Below are 27,665 nucleotides of genomic sequence, written 5' to 3' on the forward strand. Positions count from 1 at the left end.
ATTCATTTTTGGCTGGGAAACCACTAGGGAACACCAGGAGCTGTGCAGCCCGTGTGAAGCCTGTGCCGAATGGCAGCGTGGATCTGGTTAAGATTTGTTGTGGCGATCCCAAACAACTGCCACACACCTGTGCTTTTTTAATTGCAGTACAATTTTTGCAGGTGGAATCATGTTGCAATTTCGGTCTGCTCTCTCATTTTGCAAGGCAACAGAGAAGAACAGTTCATGTCCTTGAAGCAGATAGACATTGCTGAGCTTGAATGGGCAGGAGAGCCTCTAAAGGCTGCAACACTATTCATCACGCAGCCTATCAAACAAAGAATTTTAAAAAAAGATTCCACATCTGATGTCGAAAAGACAGAGCAAAGAACAAAGAATTTTTAGGGACAGAGTATTTTATCTCCATATCAGCCTGGTTTTAGAAAACAGCATAGCACAATAACAGCTGCTGTTAAGGTTGTAAATGACATTATTGAGGCGCAGGACTGCAGGAAATATTGTGCAACTCTTTTTAATGATTTGTCAAAAGCCTTTGACACAGTAGACCATGTCACTTTGGCAGAACGACTATACTGGCTAATATTGGCTTATTTGAGCAAGCTATAGGCTGATTTTCCAACTACTTGTCAGCTAGATCTCAATGTGCCCAATTTGCTGAGTCTTCCTCTGCCTTCCTCCCTGTATCAAAGGGCGTGCCCCAAGGCTCCATTCTGGGGCCACTGTTTTCGATATATGCAAGTAATGTTTGTGACAATTTATCGAATTCTGCTAACTATTTCTATGCAGATGATTCAGTCATCTATTGTTCCTCCTGCTCAAACAAAACTCTGGAACACCTGCAGTCTGCCTTTGATGTTCAAACCCACTCAACTCAAACTGGTGTTACATGCAGGAAAATCTAATGCACATTGTTTTCAAATGGCAACAAATGATCATCTAATGTTCCTAAAATCTCAATTACTCAAGGGGTTTAAATTGAAGTATTCACATCATACAAGTATTTAGGTATCATCACTGATCAGAAACTGTATTTCAAAACACACATTGAAAACCTTGTCTCCAAATTGTGGCTCAAATTGGGTTTCCTCTTTAGGAACAGATCTAGTTTCACCCTCGAGGCAAGGCAGTACTTGATATCAGCAACATTTGTACCTCTGCTGGATTATGGTGATTTATTAATTTTGAATGCCCCTGATCAGTATCTTAAGAAATTAGATACTGTGTACCACTGTGCTCTGCAGTTTATTACTGGTTGTGGATATCGCCCACATAATTGTCTTTTGTATGGTAGTGCTAACTGGCCATCCGTCTATGTACGCATGTTCTCTCATTGGTTGATCTTTATATATAAAACTATTCTTGGCATAGTTCCTCCTTAACCCTCTACCTACATGTGATGGCCTTCGCTGTCATGCTATTCTACAAATGGTGCTCCAAGAGTGAGAACAGAACTTGGAAAGGGTTATACTGCTCATTCCACATGGAATAACTTACAGACTGAATGGAAATTGTCTGATCTGTCTAGGGGAGTTTGACAAAGGGAGGTTTCCTTTTGATCCCTCATAATCAATGTGACTGCTTTTAAATGTTTTTATGACGGAATTTTAGAAACGGTACCTGTATCCCATACACATATACACACACACACATATCTGTGCAGTGGCATCAGCTGGTATTTTTTTCTTCCTGATGGAAATGAAACAGTTAATGAAAAATGGATCACAAAACTGAGGAAACAGCAGGAGTTTTTCCTCCAACAGCCTCAGAAAAGTATACCCACAGAGACTATTCCCAACCTAGCCAACACTGAAATATGCCAAGATCTAAAGGACCGAAGAGACATCACCATTAAGTAAACACTCCATTATGCATAATCACTTAATTGGAGTGAAACTAAATGCTGAAAACGTCATTGTTGTTAGAAACATAGAAATAATGTTTGCAGCTGTTTCTTGTCAGCAGTGTGTTAGTACCATAACTGATCTGTAATCAGACAGCTAATATCAACAGTTTTTCCTGTGAGGAGTATTTCAGAACAAATCATTTGTAGAGTTCCTTCATGATGGCTTCAGACTTTGTTACATTAAAAAAAAAAAAAAAAAAACAACACACACACAGGGATCTGTTCTGGCTCCTACAATGTTCAAGGCTTCCATGGACTGGGAGTTGGGTAGTTTTGTGGTAACAATTCAATTTTCATTTATATAGCGCTGAATCACAACAGAGTTGCCTCAAGGCGCTTCACACAAGTAAGGTCTAACCTTACCAACCCCCAGAGCAGCAGTGGTAAGGAAAAACTCCCTCTGAGGAAGAAACCTCAAGCAGACCAGACTAAAAGGGGCAACCCTCTGCTTGGGCCATGCTACAGACATACTTACAGAATTCACAAAACGAATATACAGGAAATGCTGTTGGTGCACAGGACATTAGGGTCTCCAGCACAAATACAACTCCCATCTCTGTATGGAGCTGCAGCTTAAACAGAGAGAGAGAGAAAAAAAACAAAAAACAGAATCAGGCATCAGAAAGACAAGAAATACAGTATAATTTGTCAGTATTAAACAACAAGAAAAACAGAAGAAATACTAAGGTGATCGTCAGCCACTAAGCCCTAAGCTTCACTAAAAGCCCCAGACTTTAGATAAAGTTGAGGCCGCAGCCCGCTTCATTTACTAATGAAATTAATTTAAAAGGGTAGGAAGTATAGTACCACACTATGCTGGCCATACGAAAGGGAAAATAAGTGTGTCTGAAGTCTGGACTTGAAAGTCTCCACAGGATCTGACAGGGGTACGATAAGAGAAAGCTCTATGACCTGCAGACTTCTTATTCACCCTAGGGACACAGGTAGTCCTGCACCCTGAGAATGCAAAGCCCGGGAATGGTACATAAGGTTTAATTAGGTCAGCTAGGTAGGAAGGTGCCAGTCCGTGAACAATTTTATAGACTAGCAGCAGAAGCTTAAAATCTGATCTCATTGGGACAGGAAGCCAGTGAAGGGAGTGTTAAATGGTCAATTTGATGCTGATGTCTCACTGGACCAAGAACCATCATTTCAGTCTTAGAGTTTAAAAGTACATTTCTAGACATCCAACTTCTCACTGCTGCAAGGCATTACCAGCAGTTATCGGCATGTATAAGTGAGTATCATCAGCATAGCATTGAAAGGTAATCCCAAAACACTGCAATATGTGCCCAAGGGGTGCTATATAAAGGGAGAAAAGCAGGGGGTCTAAGATGGACCCCTGTGGAACCCCAAATTTCATGTTACTAAGGTTAGAGGTAGTGTTACTGTACAAAACACAGTGAGAACAACTGGTCAAATATGACGTCAACCATGCAAGGGCACTCCCAGTAATCCCAAAATGATTTTCCAGCCTATCAGGTAGAATATGATGATCCACGGTATAAAATGCAGCACTGAGATCTAACAGCACAAGAACCATAGTGGTGTCCGAATCCATTGCAAGCAGAAGATCATTCACCACTTTAGTGAGAGCTGTCTTTATGGAATGATATTTTCTAAAAGCAGACTGCGATGGCTGAAAAAGATTATTCTCAGTAAGATGGTCTATGAGCTGCTGTGAAAACACCTTTTCCAGAATTTTAGAGCAAAATGATAAATTTGATATCGGCCAATAGTTTTTCAATACACTAGGGTCAAGATTAGGTTTCTTAAGTAATGGTTTAATCACTGCAGAATTTGAAACATTTAGGAACAGATCCAGAAGCTAAAAAAGAGTATTAATGAAATTAATGAAAGTATTAATATCCAGCACAATCGGCCCAAGAGTGGGCCAAATTTGGGGACTTGGCCTGTTTTGGAACATTTGAACAATCATAACTAATCAATGCTGACACCAACATACACTTATTATACATCAAAATGTCAAGCGAAGTGTCCTCTACAAAAGTATCCACTTCAATCACATTTCAACTAACAACAGCTGAAACGCCAACCAAATAAAGACATAAATCGGAATTGATTTTTTTTTGGGAAAAAAAAACCCTCATTTATGCCTACCTAGTATTATTTACTTTAAATTTTTTGCATCCACAACACCCCCTAGAACCTGTCTTTTAGCTGATCCAAACATTTGCATTTTTGACTTTGTACAAGCTGAGAAATAAATCATAATGTATGGGTATGTGATTTTGGTGAAATAGGCTCTAGGGCTTAAACATTTTTGTTGGTATAGGACCAAATAAACAGGTTGTGCTTTTTGTTGACATTACGAGTTTTGTCAGCATGCCTAGTGAGATACTCTCAAATTCTGTAAATCTAGGTAATACCTCGGTAATGGCGCCCACCTCAATAGCAGGGTGTAGCGGCTGGGGTAAGGCATGCTGGGATATGTTTAACCTAATATCTATTTTCTTCTCAAAGTAATCCAGGAAATCTTGTGCTGTAAAAGGAAAGCGAACTACAGGTGGTTGTCCATGAATAAGTGTTGCCACTGTGCCAAACAAGAACTTTGAGTTATGCTTGTTTTTGTTGATCAAATCAGAGTAATAGGTCCACTTTGTAGCCTGTAATGCATGCTTATAGTCTGAGACAGCATGACACCACGCAAGGTGGAATACTTCTAATTTTGAACTACGCCATTTCTGTTATAGACCTCTCGGCTTGTGCTTGAGATCACACAGGTAATCACTGAACCAAGGTGAATGTGTTTTTGGTGAGCGCAGTTTTAACACAGGTGGCGCAATCATGTTAAGTGTTGCCAGCAACTTAGGTGCTTTGTTGGCAACGCAAGGTTGAGTGGCCTTGACTTTACAGATGATGCTGTGACCTTTGCAGAGTAGATGGATTCGCTGATTGCAACACTTGAGAAGCTGCGTTTGCAATTATCCTGTATGAAAACTAAGATCTAGTTGTGTGTCGCCCTGGTTTCTCCCCCCCCCCCCCCCCCCCCCCCCCAGGTGGCATTCCTTGTGGATCTGATGAGCACACCTGTCTACAATCAACCTGCCTCCATAAAAACCCTGGTCCAACAGCTCATCGGCGCCAGAAACTCAGTGTTCACGACCTGGTACCTGGCCTCTCTATTTCTGGATAGAGTCAACCGTTTTCGTTCTGTTGCAGTAATTCTTGGACTCTGTTATCTACCTGATTTTTGACACTTGTGCTATTTTTGGTTCTTAGCAATTGTACACTGCCACCCTCATACAGTTTCTCCATTTCTGTAGTGACACCACTCTGTCAGCTCCACTGGGGGCCACCTGGACCACGGACCTCAAACCATTCCACACCTTGGAACTCCACCTGCACACAGGACCCATTTGGGCTGCGACCACCGGTTCCCACCGCAACGCGGGCCAGGCCTCCACTCAGCTAACCTCCAAGACTGTACTCACCATTCCCACTGCACTTGTTCTTGTACAATAAATCTGGTTCTCTTTTTCCATTCAGCCTTCCTGCATTAGAGTCTAACCCAGGTTTTTGGGGATCAAATCCATAACACTAGTCTTTCAAACACTTCTTGGACTCATTCATTTTATATACCTGCTTACAATTAAGGGTCACAGGGGCCTGGAGCCTATTCCAGTGAAGCTTAGGGCTACAGGCCGGCGATCGCCTTAGTATTTCTTCTGTTTTTCTTGTTTCTTAATGCTGACAATTATATCTTATTTGTAGTCTTTCTGCTGCCTGATTCTGTTTTTTTTGTCTCTCTCTGAGGTGCGGCTCCATCCAGAAGTGGGAGTGGGTGTCTTCTTCTGCAAGCCTCCCATCCTGGACACCAGCATGGACTCCCAAAATTTCCTCTATATTGGTATCGTCAAGTGTGTCGGTTGTGATTTGGTGTTATATAAATTAAATACGAGGTCTGTTATAAAAGTAACGGTGCAAAAACTATATGGATTTGATTCATATGTTTTTACGTCAGCCAAGCTTGAACCTTCGTGTACATGCGTGAGTTTTTTCACGCCTGTTGGTTGCGTCATTCGCCTGTGGGCAGGCTTTGAGTGAGCACTGGTCCACCCCTCTCGTCGTTTTTTCATTGCGAGGAAATGGCAGAATGATTTGGGCTTTGCTCCATCAGAATTTTTTCAGAAACTGTTAGGCAGCTGGAAACCATTCGGAAAATTCATTTGGCTTTCGGTGAAAATTTTTTGGGCTTCAAAGAGATTAAGAAGTGTTACTACCGCTTTAAGGACGACCCACAATGGCGCATGGCGCGCCGCGATCGACAGGCAGAAACGACCATTTCATTTCTAAACGGATGGCTGTGTTGCTCCGGGATCATCATGTGCAATTTCTCTGGTTATCACAAGAGCTGGACATCAGCCATTTTTCCGGCAGATTTCACTTTTAACAAGAGATTTTGTCATAGAAAGCCGAGCGGAGGCTTCGCGCATCATGACAGAGCCGCTGATGGAGTGTTTTGGAGCGTCAGAGGACAAGTTGGGACATGCCTATCTCGGCTTTCAGTGGCTTACCAGTTGAGTGAGTATAAGAGAAATTGTGGAGAGCTGGGCATTCTGCCAAATGAATTTTCCGAATGGTTTCCAGCTGCCTGTCTAGTTTCTGAAACAATTCTGATGGAGCAAAGCCCAAATCATTCCGCCATTTCCTCGCAATGAAAAAACGACGAGAGGGGTGGACCAGTGCTCACTCAAAGCCTGCCCACAGGCGAATGACGCAACCGACAGGCATGAAAAAAACTCACGCATGCGCACGAAGGTTCAAGCTTGGCTGACGTAAAAACATCAAATCTATATTTTTTGCATAACAAGGTCCGTTACTTTTCTAACGGACCTCGTAAATTGAACTGAATTATCCCAACAGTCATAGGGCGAAAGACGGAGGTCACGATGGAAAAGGACATCAGTCTATTGTATCTATATGCAGTGAAAGTGTTGAACTTGTCGAGACATTTATCATTCATGTCTCTGGGTCCTCAGCCTTTGACAACTGGTGACACTTTGTAAGAACGTATGGTGTAACGAGGTGACTGGGCAAGTCTTCAGAGTCCTGATACTTCCTATGTCACTGTATGGTTCTGAGACTTGGGTACTAACCAATGACCTAACAGAACAACTTGATATCTTTGGCATTAGGTCTCTTCGGAGGATCCCTGGTTACTGCCGGGTTGACTGTGATCCTCGAGAAGTTACTCAAGACCCATTCACAAATAACATGAAAAATGCAGAAACCAGAAGAAAATCCGCAAACCAAGCACAAAATGGGGAACCAAAAAACATTCCACCTGCTGTCGTGAGGGACGCATGGTCACATAGGCATGCATAACAAACCGGTGATGTTTTTGTGCATGCTCATGCATGTGCACAAACTGTGCGAGCAGCTGGAACGTGTTGCACCACATTGCGCCGCTGATGTGGTGAATAAAAACAGCTGGTGTGGAACCACATTGCGCCACTGATGTGGAGAAAAATTAAATAAAAACCAGCTGTATAATTAGCGAAAGTCACTGGGCTGATATGAATAATAAATAAAAGGGGACGTAATACAGAACTCTGAGGTTAAATAACCCTGGTTTATAAAAAAAAAAAAAATTAGATGGTGTATAGAAGAAGTTGTCATCGTCTTTAATTACAGCGAAATAAGTTCTGTAATAATTGAAAAAGCGCCATTTGTTACAGCATATTTTTGATGATATGTGACTGAAAGTGGTGTATTTGTGGCACTGTTGGCTGGTCATACTGTCATATAGTCCTGTGGCGCACGTGTTCTGCCAGACACGAGTGTCCGGTCGGACATGCGTGACATTCAGATCGCTTGCTGCGTGATCTGAAGGTCAGTTTCACATGGAGCAGGCTGCGGAGGTGCGCTGTGTGCGCTCAGACGTGGCTGTCCGGCCCCCATGTTATCACGTCTGTACATCAGCATGTCATGCAAGTGTGCGCCGCATGTGTTGGGAGAGGACGGGGGGTTGAAAATACGCACGCCACGTGGGGGGGGGGCGACACATGCACGCCACGTGTTGCTTTGCAATGCCACACTCGTGAGGGCACTTAGACAAATGACACTGCCAGCTCAAAAGTGGTCGTCTGCTCACTATTTTCGTGCGGACACCGTGAATTGCCCCACATTTTCTAAGTGGACTGCAAGCGGTGTCAGATGTTCGCGTGTGACACCTGGAATTTGGCCGACACCTGCCACGAGAGGGATCGAATGGGCTCTCAGTCTTTCGGCTGCTGATCTGTGCAAATAGTTGTAGTGGCAGGTGTACGAGGCATTGGAGGCAGCGCCAATTTATTATGAAATGGCATGCAATTCCTCCTTCGTGCACTAGTTGGCTTCAATCGTGTCACGTGTGAAGGCGCCCTTAGGGACGCTCATCACTTGCGTTGTAAGACAGCATTAGTGACAACATTTTGGCCATGTAATGCATTTCTCTGCGCAGGATCCAGAGCACAGGTGCTTCAGTGTTGAGAACCTCAGCAATTGGAGAAGGTCAAGGGGATACCCAAGTTTCAGATAGACAGATGGTCACGCCACTATACCAGCTTGATATTAAATGTTTAAGATTCCATCTGTATTGCACTGGAAGCTCTGTTCAGTATTTGTGCTAAAATTCTCATATCTTTTCATAAACTGAGTTCTTCCAATCACCTTCATGAAGCCTTGCAAGCAAGGTTTAATCAAGTTTTCTAGTTTTTTTTTATAACTTTGGCATAACTACTTTTCAGATAATTTAATACAACACTTAAAGTAAGAGGTGAAGAAAATCAGTTTTACCATCTTATTGAAATGTTTCAGGCAATGTTTTTGTACAAGAAATTGCCATCAGTGAGACTTCTCCATGGGGACAATAATCAGCAGCAGTTTTCAGAGCAGATAATTGGTGGGTATATGGGAAATTTGTGTTTCAGTACAGATTGATGAATTGTGCAGGGCAGCACAGACGTAGAGAGCCACTTTCTGAATGCACATCAATGCCGTCGCCTTTGGGAATGATGTGCTTAGTGCACTAACAAGGAGTACGTGTTTGTGGGTACCTTCCAGTTCCTTTCACTTCTGCTTAATAACAGAGCATGAGTGCAGACAGGCATGAAGAAACAAAACAGAAGCACACACAAGAACAGTCCCAAAAATAAATAAATAAAAAAATCTGAGGCTTCCAACAACACTACGGCTGCGAAACTATGTGTTGCTCAGCCAAGAGAACCTGACATTGTGTGTTCTGCACAACCCTCAGTGCAAACAACAAAGAATGGCAATCAACATTTTGCAGAGAAAACCTTGAAACAGAAGACACATTGTCGCAATAACCTGTGGAAGGTCAAGAGGAAAGCGAAAGCTACTGAGTGACACATTAAAGATTTGTCCAGCATATGACAGATATGCTTAAGCTTCTAGAAAATTCATCTGCACATCACATACTGCTTTTTCCCCCTCATATGTTGTGTACTGAACAGGTCAGGAGTACAGATGTCAGAGCCGAGTTTGGTTTATAAGCGCATCGCTTCAGGTCAGGCAGCAGCAAGAATGAGAGGAATTGTTGCAAGCCACAGAACGGTTCGCCCAGTTCAGTGCAATTTCAACACTGCTCATGTGATACTAACTCATGCATGCGAGTGTGTGTGCGCATGTAAGCATGCAGTTCGCCGCCTTCATTTATTGGCTTGCCAATGACTCATTTACACAGCCACCAGTAAACAGAACAACCAGCCATGGTCAACTAAAACAGTCCCGTGGTCTTTGGCATAACTTCAGTTTGACTGAGAATTTGGCAGAGGTGATCACAACATTACAAACTTCTCAAAATGACTTTCTGCAACACTTCTCTCATTACAATCTCTACAGCTGTCCGCAATAGTGCAGCAGATAACTGAAACAGTCCTTCAAATGGTGATACAAGCATCAAAATTGACATACGAGGTCTGTCAATAAAGTATAGGTCCTTTTTATTTTTTTTCAAAAACTAAATGGATTTCATTCATATGTTTTTACGTCAGACATGCTTGAACCCTCGTGCGCATGCGTGAGTTTTTCCATGCCTGTCGGTGACATCATTCGCCTGTGAACACTCCTTGGGGGAGGAGTCGTCCAGCCCCTCGTCGGAATTCCTTTGTCTGAGAAGTTGCTGAGAGACTGGCGCGTTGTTTGATCAAAATTTTTTCTAAACCTGTGAGACACATCGAAGTGGACACGGTTCGAAAAATTAAGCTGGTTTTCGGTGAAAAATTTTAACAGCTGATGAGAGATTTTGAGGTGATACTGTCGCTTTAAGGACTTCCCACGGTGCGAGACGTCGCGCAGTGGTCCCAGGCGCCATCGTCAGCCTGTTTCAAGCTGAAAACCTCCACATTTCAGGCTCTGTTGATCCAGGACGTCGTGAGAGAACAGAGAAGTTGGTTTCAGCATTTTATCCGGATATTCCACTGTTAAAGGAGATTTTTTTAGTGAAAGACGTGCGGGCGGATTGCAGCGTCGGCTCGCAGCCGCCGCGACGCTCCGCCACAGGAAAAACACCTCTGTTGAAAGCCTTAAGGACAAGTTGGAACATGTCCAGCTGTTAAACAATTTCTCATATACTCACTCCACTGAAAGCCATCAAAAGCCGCCTGGATTTTACAAATGGTTATCAACACGGAGGTGTTTTTCCTGTGCCGCCGCAACCGCGCCGGCTGCGTCCCGACGCGCGGACCCGTCCGCACGTCTTTCATTAAAAAAAAAAAAAAACTCCTTTAACAGTGGAATATCCGGAGAAAATGCTGAAACCGACTTTCTGAAACTTCTCTGTTCTCTCACGATGTCCTGGATCAATAGAGCCTGAAATGTGGAGGTTTTCAGCTTGAAACAGGCTGACAACGGCGCCTGGGACCGCTGCACGACGTCTCGCTCCGTGGGAAGTCCTTAAAGCGACAGTATCACCTCAAAATCTCTCAGCCGTTAAAATTTTCACTGAAAACCAGCTTAATTTTTCGAACCGTGTCCACTTCGATGTGTCTCACAGGTTTAGAAAAAATTTTGATCAAACAAAGCGCCAGTCTCTCAACAACTTCTCAGACAAAGGAATTCCGACGAGGGGCTGGACGACTCCTCCCACAAGGAGTGCTCACAGGCGAATGACGTCACCGACAGGCATGGAAAAACTCACGCATGCGCACGAGGGTTCAAGCATGTCTGACGTAAAAACATGAATGAAATCCATATAGTTTTTGAAAAAAATAAAAAAGGACCTATACTTTGACAGCCCTTGTAAATACACCATAGACATTACTCTTTTGAAAAAGAAAAAAAAAAAAAAAAAAAAACATCACTGGCCACTTGAATTTTCAATAGGCAGCCAAATAGAGGTCAACTGAAGAATCACACAGGAGTCAAAATTTAAAAATGCTCCAATCAAATTGAAAACTACACCCCATTACTTGTCTGTTCATTAAGATTCCAAAAAGGTATAGTTTGGACTATCCACGACTGAATGTTATGGAGTTATGGGGTAAAAACAGCACGAATGTGACAAACGTCAATTTCAGTTTGTATAGAGGTCAAAAGTTAAAGTTGCTCCAATTTTGGTAAAAAGTGATACAAATTATTGGTTGAGCTAATAGGATTAATAAATGGAATAGTTTTGACTGTGTTGAGTGGTTGGTCAAACAAGGTCAATGTCCATTGGATTCCATGACACACGTTACCCCATAATGTGATAACTAAGCATGCATGACACATGGTGCAAACCATTTCTTATTCACTTGTTCATGCTTGTTTTTAAGGCAGGATTCCAAAAAGAATGATGGAAGAGATTGAGCAAGTCATAAACATGAATGTGACATACACAAAATAAAGAGCGAGAGAGATAATTCAACAATCAAATATGCATTTGTAATCTGTACATCTGTTTGGCAAATTCAGTGTCATATAAAGGCGCGTTGTCATACTGACGTAAAAATCCTGATAATCCAACACTGCCTAAAGCACCCTGTGTACTGATTTGGTTCATTACCCCCAAAGGCCTAATACAAGCAGAGATATTAAAGGGAGAGCTGCCACAGCCAAAATGACAACTAAATCTGTACCAGGACACAATTCGCTACCATCTCCCAGTTGACACTTTGCCTAATCACGGAGTAAAACATCTCTCTGTGTAAAGTAGACTCTATCTCCAATGTGTTCTTCTGTTAGTAAATCAATTGCTTTGATAGACTAATGCCTTAAAAACTCACAATTCCCCAGAACCCAGTTCACACAAGTATCCAGTCCTAAGACCATTTCAGCCTGTCTTCACAAAAAGGTATTCTATCACATCCCAGCTTGTTCTTGTCACACTACATCTGATGTATGACACACGAGCCTAGGCTAAGTGTTAACTGGTCAAATTGATGCCGATGTCTCACTGGACCAAGAACCATCATTTCAGTCTTATCAGAGTTTAAAAGTAGGAAGTTTCTAGACATCCAACTTCTCACTGATGCAAGGCAATCTAAGGATTTTATGTGAATGAGATTACCAGCAGTTATCAGCATGTATAACTGAGTATCATCAGCATAGCAGGGAAAGGTAATCCCAAAACGCTGCAATATGTGTCCAAGGGGTGCTATATAAAGGGAGAAAAACAACATACTTCACTTTTTCCACATTTTGTAATGTTACAGCTTTACTGGGGTATTCATACTTCGCCACGATTCTCCGAAGGCCCTATCTACAAACAGTATCAGAGGCATTGGTCAGATCGACGTAGGTTGAGTAGAAATCGGTGTTCTGCTCTTGACACTTCCCTTGTAGCTGTCTGGCAGCAAACAGGACCTGTATAGGACATACTACGTCTTCTATAGCAACACACAATCATGTGGCATACTTATGTCTTAAGCGCAATAACAGATACCACTCTGACTGGTTGATTTTATGTTATGCACACAACATACCCATGACCAATCAAATTACTTTATTCAATACCTTTGTGCAGCTAAAACAAAAACATTTGAGACCAAGCAATGCAGACTCTCAAAGAGGGCTCCCTATACGTCATCTTCAGGCTGATGTGCTTGGAACCTAACTTAGCCTTGGGCCAACTGACTTGTAATATTTCAGGATTGCCTTTGGGAGGGTGTTAAACAACTCACTGCATCAGAGGCTTATAGGGTCATATTGTCCCTACTCACATGCCTCTCAATATCAAGGGCAGAACACTTTTACAAGTCCTGAAACAAATTTACAAACGGCAGAATACCTTTACAAGTCCCAAAACAAATTTACAAACGGCAGAACACATTTACAAGTCCCAAAACAAATTTGCAAACAGCAGAACACTTTTACAAGTCCCGAAATTAATTTACAAATGATAGATTCTGGCGGAAGGTGAATGTACCAAATGCCAAACATTACAGAAGGGGAACGTACCAAATGACAGATTCTCACGGAAGAGGAATATACCAAATGCCATGTGTGACAGAAGAGGAATGTACCAAATGACAGACATTCCCCTTCTGTCACGTTCAGCATTTGGCATATTCCCTCTCTGTCAGAATCTGCCATTTGTAAGTTTGTTCCGGGGCTTCTTGTAAAAGTGTTCTGCCATTTGTAGAAGTGTTTTTGTACTTTCCAGCCACTGTAGACATCTATGCAGAAATCACTGCCTGTGTGACAAAAGGATTGTCGACTGATTTTACCAGCCAAGTTGGATTAATATTGGTTGTTGTATTTTGAAGATATTGTTGACAAACATGGCCAATACAGTAGCCAACTTCCACTTTACAGCAAGGCTAATGATCACATTGTGGTTGAGTGTTTTACATGACACCACTTATCTATGAATATTGTGGTAACAGCCGAGAATTCAGACTCGTATTAATATAAACTGGGGTACTAATAAATCTGAGGATTACACTAATCCTGTACAGATCCTAAATCCTGTCAAAACCCTGAGAAACATTCAGTTCAACCTAATTCCTCACATTAAAAACAAAATAAAATTATATGTAAAGCTCAGGTTCATCTCCAGCGCAACATAAGCATTACATTCATTCTCGATTTTGGACATTATACATTTCAGACCAATGTGGTGACAGGTAAAACCCATGCCTTTGGCTGATAAGACAAGACTCAGAAGACCAGTGTTGATGTTTCTCCTCTTTAACTGGGTCAGACCACTGTTTACTTAAATGGGTTTTGCAATCTGTGTTTCCATAACAAGAGCTCATTGACTCATATGCCACTTCATTTTTAATCCAGTCCCTAATAAATCTATTTAATCCAACTCATTTCTTGAGCATACTGTGCTACCTTGAAGCACATCACTATCATGACCACCAGAAAACAAGTTCACTGTGTAGCACCTCTGCTGTTGCCTTCCACTGGATGATAATATGGGTTTATAGTAGATGGGGGAAAGCTGTTTGGATCCTCATCACAGAACATTAAGAAACCACCACACTGGGTTTTGTTCCTGGAGGTTGTCCACTTCACAATAGCAGCCAGGTCAAAACTTGAAGCAGCTCACGCAAGCAAGCGATCGCCTGGAAAACCTTTCTCAGCAAATATGACATCTTCCACTACTGTCAAGGGAGACTGGAAACATTGTACAAGTAGAAGCAGCCCGCTCTGAGGTCTGCAGACCTGGAAGTGGCCAGACAATTTGTTTGATTGTTCCAGTGGTTAGCATATGAGGGAGTTGCAGTTATGGTGGTGGACATTATGAGGGTCAGACGTACGCATGTGACACTCCAATGGTCATGGGTGATTTCAATGTGGCCATAGGCCCTAAAGGAGCTAGTTACAAGGACTATATTATCCACATGGATTTGGCAACTATGGTGAAAATGGCTCAAAGCTCCTTGATTTGGTAAAAAGTCAGGGGCTGCCCGCTGGAAGTTCCTGAAGGATCCGATTAAATCCTACAAAAGGTCCCATGGACTTTTGCTTGCTTTATTCCAGACTTTATCTGGTTAGACTATTTATTGGGAGTACGCACAGAATCTGGGTGGACTTGGTTGTATGTGAAAAATCGCAGTTTCTGAAATACTCCAGCCATTTGGCACCAACAACCAAATCTTGTTAAAAGTCCCTTAAATAACAATTTCTCCATATTCTGATGCTTGGATTGGATGTAGCAGATGTTCTTGACCATGTCTAGATGCCCAGTGCTGTGTTCACAAACTATTGTAATCTCAAATTATCTCCAATTCCCCCCCCACCCCCAACAAAAAGATAAAAAAAAAAGCCTATTTGAACATGTGGTCGGTGTCAGGCTGGATTTTTTTTTTTTGGCTGGGAAACTCGGGTAGAAATTCAGTGCTCCAATTTATCCAACTTGACGTCATAACAACCACAATCACTCCATCCTCCCTCATGACTATTGACAGTAATATTGCAAATGCATTTCACTCACACACATCTTCAACTACTTATCTGGAACCAGGTCGCGGGGTGCATTTTAATTTATTGTTAATAAATTATTTGCTTTTGTCTTTGATATTTTTGCATGGTTATATATTAGTGAAGTTGCCAGTATTCTAGTTTTTACAACGGTGTCTGCAGTAATTGATATTGTCACTCCAGACGACAAAGAGGCACACTCATATGACCCAGTTTCCATCTTGCTTACACACAGCAAGCAACTGTTTTAATTTATTAATCTGTTCCTTGAGAAAAAGAGTTATCCATATTGTTTTCCGAATTTAGCGAGTAAACCCACAATTTTTGGAAATTGAATATTTCCAGCTTGAGTTTTAGGAGTTTACATTCTCATGAATGTAGCATAAATCCATGACTTTCTGCAATGTGATTGGTTGATTAGAAAGTTGTTGATTTTTACAGATAAGTCCATGACAGTGAATAATTAAGGCTTATTATATAACGGCTGAGTGGATCCTTGTCATTTGATTGGTGCTTTGTATGTCACGTAACATGGATCATTCGTCCCAGTTCTGTTGCGTAGCATTTATTGTGCAAATTTGGTTCCATATGTTTGGTACCTGCCCACTCGCGCGGGCAGCATTTACCCAAACATGCAGAGTTTGTTTTGCTGACGGACGACAATTTGAAGGAGTTAATTAACAGTGCTAATTCTTCTTAAAACACACACACACACAAATCCACTCCACTGTAAGCCGTCTGGATGCAAGAGATTTTTTGATGAAAAGCTAAAAAGATGACGTGATTTTTCACTGTATGAAGTCAGTGCGCAGCATCATCGGACTACACGTCATAATTTGGACTCCTATTTAAAGTTCATGTTGGATTTAAGCAGCGGAACACCAAAATGCAAGTCTCTTTTCTGTTTATAAATTAATAAAATATCAGATGACAAGGATCTATTTTAGCTGTTATATAAAACAAATGTGTTTTTATTAGGGATGTCCCGATCCGATCACGTGATCAGAAATTGGGCCGGATCACATGGTTTCAGACTTGATCGAAATCGGACGTTGCATCCCGATCAGGAATTTGATGTAGATTTTATCCTCATTATTTTGATCAGCGCTATTTCAAGCTCATTATTGCAGATTAATGGGCCTTTCATGCGTCGGAAGTGTCAAGAATCGTTCTAAAAAGCATTATTTTCAATGAGACGCGTTGCTTTTTAGAGACATCAGAAGTGTTGCGTCAAAAGCCGAGGCTGACGCGGTAAAAGTTCAACCAATCCAACTTTCGACGCAATGAGCTGTGACGTAGCTTGGTGCTGTCCAATAGGAATGACGCGTCAGGCCAAAACACGGAAGACTAGTGGCAGAAACCACTGATCTCTACAAAACAGAAACGTGTCACAGGACTGCTCATTTATAGAGCAGTTTTCTGAAGAAAAATCCTTGGAAATGTTTTTTTGTTGTTGTTTGTTACCTCAAAATTTCTGATTACTCTTAAAAAAAAAAGTTTTGAACACTTGTAATTAAAATAGCTAAATCAAATGATTCTTTAGAAACTTTTCATCTGTAAATTAAAACCACCTGTTATTTCAGATTAGATAATTTCTTGTTTAACATACGGAACCTTGGACATTTATTTTTAGACAACATGGAAATTTGTACATTTTTTAAGTCTGGTAGATTATTACTTGATTGTTCAAGCTACTGTTTAAGTGATAAATAATAAAATAAGGTGATTAAAATGAAAATATTATATATTTAGCATTTGTTCATTGCTCAATTTTTTAAATTATCGGATCAGGACTTGGTATCGGCAGATACTCAAAATCAGATGACTTGGAATCGGAGCAAAAAAAAAAAAAAAAACCTGATCGGGACATCCCTAGTTTACATTCTTTCAATGGAACGAATATTTAATTTGGTAAAAGCTGAAAAACCATTCAACCAGGCGAAGCGTACCACTGAACTCTCAGCAAATATCACATCTTCCACTACTGTCAAGGGAGACTGGAAACACTGTAGAAGCAGTCCTCTGAGGTCTGCAGACCTGGAAGGGGCCAGATTATCTGTCGAAGCATACCACTAAACTCAAACATTCATATTTGTATAATGATCACAGCACAAAGCCTGTTGGTTCACACAACATAATCATAGTTTAACCATTTCTATGTTATGTCCTCATGTGAAAATAATGTTTTAACCAGGTATATGTACAAGAAAATTTAGCAGGTGTTTTGACTGGCATGTGGAGCTTAGTAGAATGGATGGGGTTATGATTAATGGCTGCACAGAACACCTCCTGCCCCACCTCTGATCATCACAACCATAATTCCAAAGTGCTGATCAGAGCTGAGCTAAAATGGTTATTGATTTCCAAATTAACGACTATTTGATGTTACAACTGTGCAGGAAGGAATTTCTATGAAGACCCTTTGTCCCTTTCAATACATGTGGTTTTGAAGTTACATGTAGCTTGACAAGAGCTCATCTGTCAGTTTGTTCCATGTCTTCGGTGGTCCTACAATGACTAACTGTGCTGTTTTGAAAGACATTTCAACTGGAGACTGTTAATAACCCTGCAACGTGACTCCCAAAGTATTAAATCAAGTACAAGGACAATACTGATCAGCACCGAGGTCAAATGGACTCCTCCAGGAAAACTGGACTCCCATGACTCAAACTGGTTGTTTTGATTTGTTACAGCAGGATAAATGCAAATGAAGTAACATAATGACAATTCTGTTCCACTTGTTCCAGAAAGACATACCAGTGAGCGATCATGTACAATAAAGCATTAAGTGCCGCTATTTCTTATTTTTAGTCTCTATTAGGGGACTAAATGATTATTTTCATAAATGATGAATGAAAATATTTTTCTTGATTGACTGATGAGTTGTTAGGCCCTTAAAATCTTAATTAATGGTTTCTGAAAGTCTAAGATTTTAGATACACATACATACGAGGTCTATTAGAAAAGTATCCGACCTTATTATTTTTTTCAAAAAACATATGGATTTGAATCACGTGTGATTGCATCAGCCAAGCTTGAACCTTCGTGCGCATGCATGAGTTTTTTCACGCCTGTCGGTTGCGTCATTCGCCTGTGAGCAGGCTTTGAGTGAGGAGTGGTCCACCCTCTCGTTTTTTTCATTGTTTAGGAATGGCTCAGAGACTGCCGCTTTGCTTGATCAAAAGTTTTTCAGTAACTGTGAGGGACATCAAAGTGGACACCATTCGAGAAATTCAGATGGTTTTTGGTGAAAATTTTATGGGCTTCAAAGAGATTACGGAGTGTTACTGTCGCTTTAAGGACGGCCCAGAGCGACTGGTGGTGCGCCACGCTCCGAAGCCGCCATCGACAGGCTGAGGGACCATTTCATTTCTAAACGGATGGCTGTATGGCTCCGTGACCATCGTGTGCAATTTCTCTGGTTATCACAACAGCTGGACATCAACCATTTTCTGGCAGATTTCACTTTTAACAAGAGATTGTCATGGAAAGCCGAGCGGAGGCTTCGCGCGTCATGATGGATTCGCTACTGGAGCGAGACAAAACCACCTCTGTTTTGGTCTCACAGGACGGCTTTGAGATGGCGTTCAGACAGCTGTCGGTGGTTTTTCCATCGAGTGATTAGCCAGATGACATCCCGGATAAAACACAGTGTCCAGTTTGGAAATGAATGGCACATTCCACTGTTACAGGAGTTTGTCATGGAAAGAGGAGTGGAGGCTTCGCGCGTCGCGGCGGTGCAGAATCCTTCATGCTGCTCAGATGGTTTGAGAGCTCTTTAAGAGTGGATCTGCATTCACAAAATATAGCCATCTGCTACAAATGGTCAATGCCTTGATCTAAGCCTCTGTGACGCCACTGCCCCCCCAGTCTGTCGATGATAATTTGTGATCTTGACATTAAATGAGTTACTTCTCCATTGGGTCCATCCCACTCACTCTAACCCGAATCCTGCTGGAGCCTCAGTGCTCCCTTATAAATAATCAATCAATATATTACAAACAATGGACCAAGCTAATAAAAATACCTTGTCAATAAACGTTCAAAATATGTTTGAAAAAAGAGTAAGTAGTTATAATTTGAAAGGAATAGAAGTCTTTAAAAAAAAACAAGATTCAGAACTAAAGTAAAGGAATGGAGTATTGCAGTGAATGGTGTAAAGTTATGGAACAACCTCAACAAAGAAATCAAAGAATCAAGGTCGCTTAAATTATTTAAAAAACGCATTAAACTAGATGTATTAAGTAAGTATGAAACAAGTCAGTGGGTTGTGACTAAAATGTAATCTGTTAATGTCTAAAATGTAACCTGTTAAAAATGTAATCTTTTAAATAATGGCTAAAATTATGAAATAAGTCAGTGGTATGTGACAAAGTCAAAAAATGTAATCTGTTAAATAATGATGCTTAAAATTGAAAGATTGTATTGTAAAAAGGGGCAGAAAATATAAGACTTATTCTTCCCTCTGCTCCTTTTCATTCAGTGTTTTGTAATATATTCATTTCTGCTTTTCTGTTTTCTTTTAAATGAATGAAATAAATATTGAAGAAGAATAATTAAAACCTATCAAAATGAAGATTTTGAGAGAAGAGCCTGCAAAGGGTTTTTAATCTGTGAGCACTGCACAGAATATCAATAATCTGTCGGGATTGTTTAACGTAATGTACCCAATTACTGTTTAAATGTTGATTATTCTAATCAGCCTAATTGGCTATGGCCAGCATGAGTGAGAATTTATTGAATGTACTATTACTGAACACGGAAAAGAATTTACGTGCAGCCGACTGTGTGACACAGTTAGATTAGACCGCCCACGCCGGAGTGACAAAGAAAGGTTATACAGCCAATTTTAGCCTCTTAATGAAATTTAATTCTTAAAATAGTGAATCAGTCTTAGACGTAGCTGCTCACATGTCATGAGACTGACTGTTGACCAAGTGCTCTCCTCACGGATCAATGAGTTTCCACATTGACATGCTGACTGTAAGCCAACAGATCGATAGACTGGGATGTAGCAATTTGGATACAACAACCGCTATGGAAGATCACATTACTTTACTTCCATCCAGAAAGGAAGTAACGACATAAGAGAGAGAAAAAGAAAAGTCAAATTATCAGCAGCTCAACACTGGATGTACAATTTAATCACAGTGAGGAGGATGGAGCAGAAATGGAGTTTCCAGAAGGTGTACGATTACAGCAAAGTGATGGAGATAAAGACAAGAACCACGGAAAAAAGAGGAAACAGCATGTCAGCACAATGAGTGGCATGTTTTCCTCAGCACAGCTGGTTTGGATCGGGAACGAGTGGAATCCAACACTTTGTTTCCTGATGTGGAATAACTCCCTCTGTACCAAATATTCCAGATCATTTTCTGAAAAGGTTCTGCGCCAAGATTTCACTATAACATACTGCAATTTTGTCATCCATCAAGGAGGTCATGAGCTCAAATGTTGTTTGTTTCAGTGGCATCTGATATTGTATCTTTTAAAAAGACAAAATTTTAGTTAACTTTGGTGTGTGACAGAGGATTCAAATTGGAAGTAGATGCGGAAAAAGTATCTGCTTCCACCAAATTTAACCACTTGCTATAAACTGTATAAATCCCCTCCATGGGATGTACCGTCAACACGAATGGCTGCATGCTCATCTCAATAGTACACTTTGGTTTGGTCATTACTCTCTTTTTTTGTATCCCGTTTCTTCAGCTTGGTAAATCTTTGTAACAAACTTATAACTGTTAGAATAGCCTAAGCAGTGGGTCACCCCTCTGAGTCTGGTCTGCTTGAGGTTTCTTCTTCAGTATCATCAGAGGGAGTTCTTCCTTACCACTGTCGCCTGTGTGCTTGCTCTAGGGGTTGGTAAGGTTAGACCTTACTCATGTGAAGCGCCTTGAGGCAACTTTGTTGTGAAATTTAGCTGCTTCAAATACACACAAATTTAATTCTATCTGCATGGGGTGTTTTTTTTTTTTTTTTTTTTTAATATATCACATCGTTTAGAAATATTTTTATCTGTGGTTAGTGTTTGATTTGACCTACACTGAAAAAAGAGAATAGTTGAACCAACTTAATTGAATGGTTTCAATTGGTAACACCTGTTAAGTACTTCATTTCAAAGAACTTAATTCATTCAGGTGTTACCAACTGAAACCATTCAATTAAGTTGGTTCTTTTTTCAGTGTATGTATTTATTTTTAAAACACAAAGACATGAATTGTCTTTTGGAAACATTGTGTACATATTTTATTATCTAACCAATGCATTATGGGTAGTTAAATTACAACTGGACCAGCCTGAAGAACAGCGTGAGGCTCAAAACATCACGAACTACAAATACTGGTGTGCGGATTCCCCTTTATCTCAGTTTTAAATGTTCCACTGCAAGTTATCTTTATTCTGGAGAAATGGTGCCCCCACCTGCTTGCCAACTTGGTTACAAAAGGTCTGTCTCTCCATCTGATAAACAATTGCCAAAATGCTGCTCTGTCAAAAAAAAAAAAACTAATCTTTTTACAGAAAAGTAATCAGCTGATGTTATCTGATTCATCATTTAAATATACTGCACATTCTCCAGGTAAAACTTATCAAATGTGAGAATTTGCACACATTTCAGGTTTTTAACACTAAGATTATTATTTGGGGGTTTGGGACTAACTGTCAGATAATGTGAAGCTGTCATCAGTAAAACAGGAAAGCTGCTGTTGCTGGTATCTGCAGAAACTGGACACTAATTTGCCAATTTCACTAACAGGGAGATTTCTTTCCAGCACTCTAAATTTAGAAAAATAATGAATTTATTCATCAGATAAGCATGAACAATTTAGATGAGTACAATGCATGCCCAATCTTTCATTATGTCAAGATTAAAACATGGGGATCTAATGAGGACATTTGTTTCAGAAAACTGCGTGCATCTCCTTCAGGGGCTAATGAGCCCTTATACTGGAAAGAGTGGAGATAAATATGGATGGCATTTAAAAAAATAAAAATACTGCTGGCAAATACCTACACAGTAAACACAAACAGGCATTACAGGGGTTTGTGCATTGTTAGTTTTTGGGTTTTTTGTTTTGTTTTTTCAATTTATGACATAAGGCACAAAACTTCTCTCTGATGTTATGAAATTGATTTTTATTATGTAATAAGGTAAAAATGCTGTCATAATTCAAGACTATTGAGACTTGAAAGTAAAAAAAAACCAAAACAAATTGCAACCAAATTTAAAGGCTTTTTTCCCCCCACACTTTTTCAAATTGTTGGACACAGTAAATTAAACAAATGCTTGACAAAATGTTTCAGAGTTTTAAAATCTCTGGAACCACAAAATTAAATATTGCATCAAGCAAAAAACAAAAATACACCTCAGTTCTAAACCGTTCAATGAATTATCCATATCACATACAGTAGTGTTCAGAATAATAGTAGTGCTATGTGACTAAAAAGATTAATCCAGGTTTTGAGTATATTTCTTATTGTTACATGGGAAACAAGGTACCAGTAGATTCACACAAATCCAACAAGACCAAGCATTCATGATATGCACACTCTTAAGGCTATGAAATTGGGCTATTAGTAAAAAAAAACAAAAAAAAAAAGTAGAAAAGGGGGTGTTCACAATAATAGTAGTGTGGCATTCAGTCAGTGAGTTTGTCAATTTTGTGGAACAAACAGGTGTGAATCAGGTGTACCATATTTAAGGATGAAGCCAGCGCCTGTTGAACATGCTTTTCTCTTTGAAAGCCTGAGGAAAATAGGACGTTCAAGACATTGTTCAGAAGAACAGCGTAGTTTAATTAAAAAGTTGATTGGAGAGGGGAAAACTTATACGCAGGTGCAAAAAATGATAGGCTGTTCATATACAATGATCTGCAATGCTTTAAAATGGACAAAAAAAAGAGACGCGTGGAAGAAAACGGAAAACGACCATCAAAATGGATAGAAGAATAACCAGAATAGCAAAGGCTCAGCCATTGATCAGCTCCAGGATGATCAAAGACAGTCTGGAGTTACCTGTAAGTGCTGTGACAGTTAGAAGACGCCTGTGTGAAGCTAATTTATTTGCAAGAATCCCCCACAAGTCCCTCTGTTAAATAAAAGACGTGCAGAAGAGGTTACAATTTGCCAAAGAACACATCAACTGGCCTAAAGAGAAATGGAGGAATATTTTGTGGACTGATGAGAGTAAAACTGTTTTTTGGGGGGGTCCAAGGGCTGCAGACAGTTTGTGAGATGACCCCCAAACTCTGAATTCAAGCCACAGTTCACAGTGAAGACAGTGAAGCATGGTGGTGCAAGCATCATGATATGGGCATGTTTCTCCTACTATGGTGTGGGGCCTATATATCGCATACCAGGTATCATGGATCAGTTTGGATATGTCAAAATACTTGAAGAGGTCATGTTGTCTTATGCTGAAGAGGACATGCCCTTGAAATGGGTGTTTCAACAAGACAATGACCCCAGGCACACTAGTAAATGAGCAAAATCATGGTTCCAAACCAACAAAATTAATGCCTCGCAGATGTGAAGAAATAATGAAAAACTGGTTATACAACTAAATACTAGTTTAGTGATTCACAGGATTGCTAAAAAAGCAGTTTGAACATAATAGATTTGAGTTTGTAGTATCAACAGCAGATGCTACTATTATTGTGAACACCCCCTTTTCTACTTTTTTTTACTAATAGCCCAATTTCATAGCCTCAAGAGTGTGCATATCATGAATGCTTGGTCTTGTTGGATTTGTGAGAATCTACTGAATCTAGTGGTACCTTGTTTCCCATGTAACAATAAGAAATATACTCAAAACCTGGATTAATCTTTTTAGTCACATAGCACCTCTATTATTCTGAACACTACTGTATATGTAGTTACCTTCGAACCAGCATGGGGGGGTGCATTATGATTATTGCCTTATTTTGCTGAGATTTTCAGTCTTTCTTCCACATCCGGTTGCTTTGTAACTTCAGGCTGTATATACGAGGTGTATCCAAAAAGTATCCGACATTATTTTATCCCACGGACACAAATGCAGCACGTGAGGTGTCAGTTAGTGGAGTGGTGACGGGAACATTCTTGCACGTGTGAATTTTTCTAGTCCACAGTGCACCAGTCACATGCACCAAGCCAAACATTGGAGACACGTACTGTGCGTTCGTCAGATTTTAACATGACAGAACAACTTGAGGTGGGGACTTTTGGTGATGTGTAGAGGTCATTCAGGCTTTACTGGCCACACTTCACTCCTATAATCCGTTGAGACTTTCTGCTACCATGATGTGGCTCTCTCTGATTTGTGGTTGTTCAAAACAACTTCAAAAAGTTAATCTATTTGAGTCACGAGAACATTTCATCCGGAACACGACGGCCCGGACGGACACCATTACAAAGAGGACTTCCAGAAGTGTTTCAAACAATAAAACTGCTAGGAGAAGTGTGTGTGAGACCGTAGGGATTGTGAGGAATTAAGGGAGTGTTCCGTTTGGCCATGAAAGCCTGAATTAGTTAAGAAGAGTAAGCGGCTGCGGGACTTCCAAACTTCGGGATGAATTTCGCACACTCTCCACATGCCCAAATCCTCCATTAAAATGGAACCTATGCCAATCCCCACATCCTCCACAAATTCTTGTATGGTGATGCAATGGTCATCCATGAGCAAAGCCTGTGTTTTATCAATTACTTAGTCATTTCAGCTTGTGGATGGCCTCAAGTCATTCCGTCATGAAAATCTGATGGAGGCGCACATGGCTGCACTCTTTGGCTTGGTGCATGTGGCTGGTGTGCACTATGGATGAGAAAAAGTCACACGTACAAAAAGGTTCCTTACACCTCTCCACCAAATGACACCTCACATGCTGCATTTGTGTCCATGGGATAAAATAAGGTCTAATACTTTTTATTTGCATCTTGCATACAATGGACAAAGCCTGCATGATGTCACCCACAGGTTTTCTGTAGAGACCCGGAACAGGCGATATCAAGCCCATATCTAGGCGTCGCCATGTCGGCAGCAGCATCGCTGATTCTAGCTGCATTTTGCATAGGTGGAATGTGGGTGGCTCCAATGTGTGATTTAAAAAAAAAAAAAAAAAAAAAAAAAAAAGCCATAAAATACCCATATCCACATCATATAACTCTTCCACGGGGATTCCAAGGCAAGCCTCCTAGGAATTTCACTTTTTATGTTAGCCTCCTTGCCCAATTCGAAATTTCTAAAAAATTTGATCAGTTTCACAAAAATTCTACCTTAATCCAAACACTTCACAGATAAAATAATTTGCAAAGTTGGTAGAAATGGAGGTCATATTTGGGAATTTTTAAATAAATAAAGCCCGGCCGATATAAGCCCTTTTCAAAGTACTCGCTATTGGCTGAAATTTTGCCGACAGAACACCGATAATTTCTCATAAACAGAACAGTTACTGAAATAATGTTTGTGTCGGCAATGTAAAATGTCCTTGCATCATTTGTCCAGTAGATGGAGCTCTGACTCCATTTAACTGAGAGCTGCTTACACCCCTGCTTAAATGTGTTCATCACCAGCCCCTGTAGTTCGCCGTCACACTGCACTGATCGGCTGACAAAAGCATACAAGTAAGTTTATAAGGATGTTGTTTGTAATAACTTTGCGATTACATTCACCCCACATTTCTCCCGTTTCAGTTCAACTCAGTTTGATTAACTCAGTTTATGTAGTAATGTGTCAAATGTGCTTCATTGCGTCGGTCACACTTTTTATTAAGCCCACGTTGTGTAGACCTTATTTCTCGCATGAAAAACTTTTGTTTACTGCTAAGAGGTTGAAACAGTCAGATTCACTGGTCGTCCGGAAGGGTTCTGGGAATTACTGCCATTCGCCCCTCTGGGGCCGATGCGGTCGTATACGACGGCTGGAACCAAGCTTTACTAAATTGTAAATAACTTTTTAATGATATGAGATAGAAACTTACTTTTTTAGCTGAAAAGTTAAGTCCGTGGACTTTGGATCCACCGTTGGCCATCTTGGTACTCCTCATAGAAGATGTGTGATGATGTGCGCTATGTGAGTGTCCAATCTGAATTGGTTCTCTGTCACATGGTTTTCCAAAATCCAATCATAGGGCAGATTTACCTCATGTGATATGGCAAAGATCGTTTTCAGGAGTGATAGCTTACTAGTTGGCCCGTCTGAATAGCCCCTAACTGCTCCAATTGCATTTTTGCATTTTTTTGAACTTGAAAAATTCTTCTCTGTTATAAAGTTAATCAATATGAGGACAAAGCTTCAGCTTTTAGCTCATACCTCTTTTGTTAAGGGTCCCAAAAAAAAAAAAAAAAAAAAAAATCGGCAATTTATCGGCAGATCAGCCAATTTATTGATTATTGCCATTTTTTCATCCAAATATCGTTATTGGCCTGAAAAATCCATATCAGTTGGGCTCTATAAATAAGCAAATCCACTATTGCTCTAATTGAAAACTGTGCAGAACAGACTGCTGAGCATATAAAAAGAAAATGGCATTTTTTTTTAACACTTTTACTGAGTTTTAGGTTTTTCTTTGTTTTTTGGGGGGGGGGGTCTAAACTGAAGTTGAGGACTGCCACTTTAAGAGTTAAAGAGCAGAAAATAACTAGACCCACAAATAAATAAATTAAATAAAGAAAATTACAAACTATGTGATTTTAACAATGAATGACTAATCCGGTGTTAAGGCACAATGCAGTTTTTATGTTTATATAAAATGAAGGCACCTGATAATCTGAATTAATATGAGACAAACAAACCCGCTCAAAATCACATTTTAGTCCTCTCTGTAAAGCTGTTCTACATCACAAAATCTGTTCTGTGACAAATATCTGATTTGATAAGAAGAAATAAATAAAAGCTTCTTACCCACGGTGGGTTTTTTCCACGCTGATCATTCGCACGTGGACAAAGGGAATTCCCGGCAGTGTTTGCGCGTGGCTTTCACGCAGGGCAGAGCGCGCGAGAGCTGTCAGAAATACAACAAAACAAAAAAGCTTGACCTGCTTTCACCATCCTCTGTTTGGGATGTGTGATCACTCCACCGAGCCCCCACGGTGTGGTCCAGACGTGTTTTCACGTGGTTTGTGGATTCTTGCTGTGATCCACTTTAACCGACACACAAGTGACGCGCGAACAAAGCTGCTTCTTTGTTGTCCCGCTTTCATTCCGTCTCCTGATTCAGTTTATCATTAAGGAGCTAACGTGCTGTTTACACGGAGTGGGAGCGTTTGAAAACGCGTCTGAAAACTCAGTCACCTCCTCCGTCCCTCCTTATCTCCTCCTCCCTCCTGACAGATAGGGAGAGAGAGACAGAGCAGGGGAGATCTCTCATAAATCCTGAAACAGCTAAACTAGAACATGTTAAAGACGCTA

At 40.5% G+C, this 27,665-nt stretch overlaps 1 long non-coding RNA gene across 1 annotated transcript; it reads right to left on the reverse strand.

The window, feature by feature from the left end:
* Positions 1–4,917: 4,917 nt before the first annotated feature.
* On the reverse strand, positions 4,918–25,050 carry LOC117519483. The gene is made up of 3 exons (XR_004563301.1): positions 25,040–25,050; positions 8,982–8,986; positions 4,918–5,042 (listed from the first exon to the last, which is right to left on the reverse strand). It is a non-coding gene; the product is annotated as an uncharacterized LOC117519483 (long non-coding RNA).
* Between the last annotated feature and the right edge of the window lie 2,615 nt (positions 25,051–27,665).

This window comes from Thalassophryne amazonica, chromosome 10, assembly GCF_902500255.1.
Source record: "Thalassophryne amazonica chromosome 10, fThaAma1.1, whole genome shotgun sequence".
NCBI lineage: Eukaryota > Metazoa > Chordata > Actinopteri > Batrachoidiformes > Batrachoididae > Thalassophryne > Thalassophryne amazonica.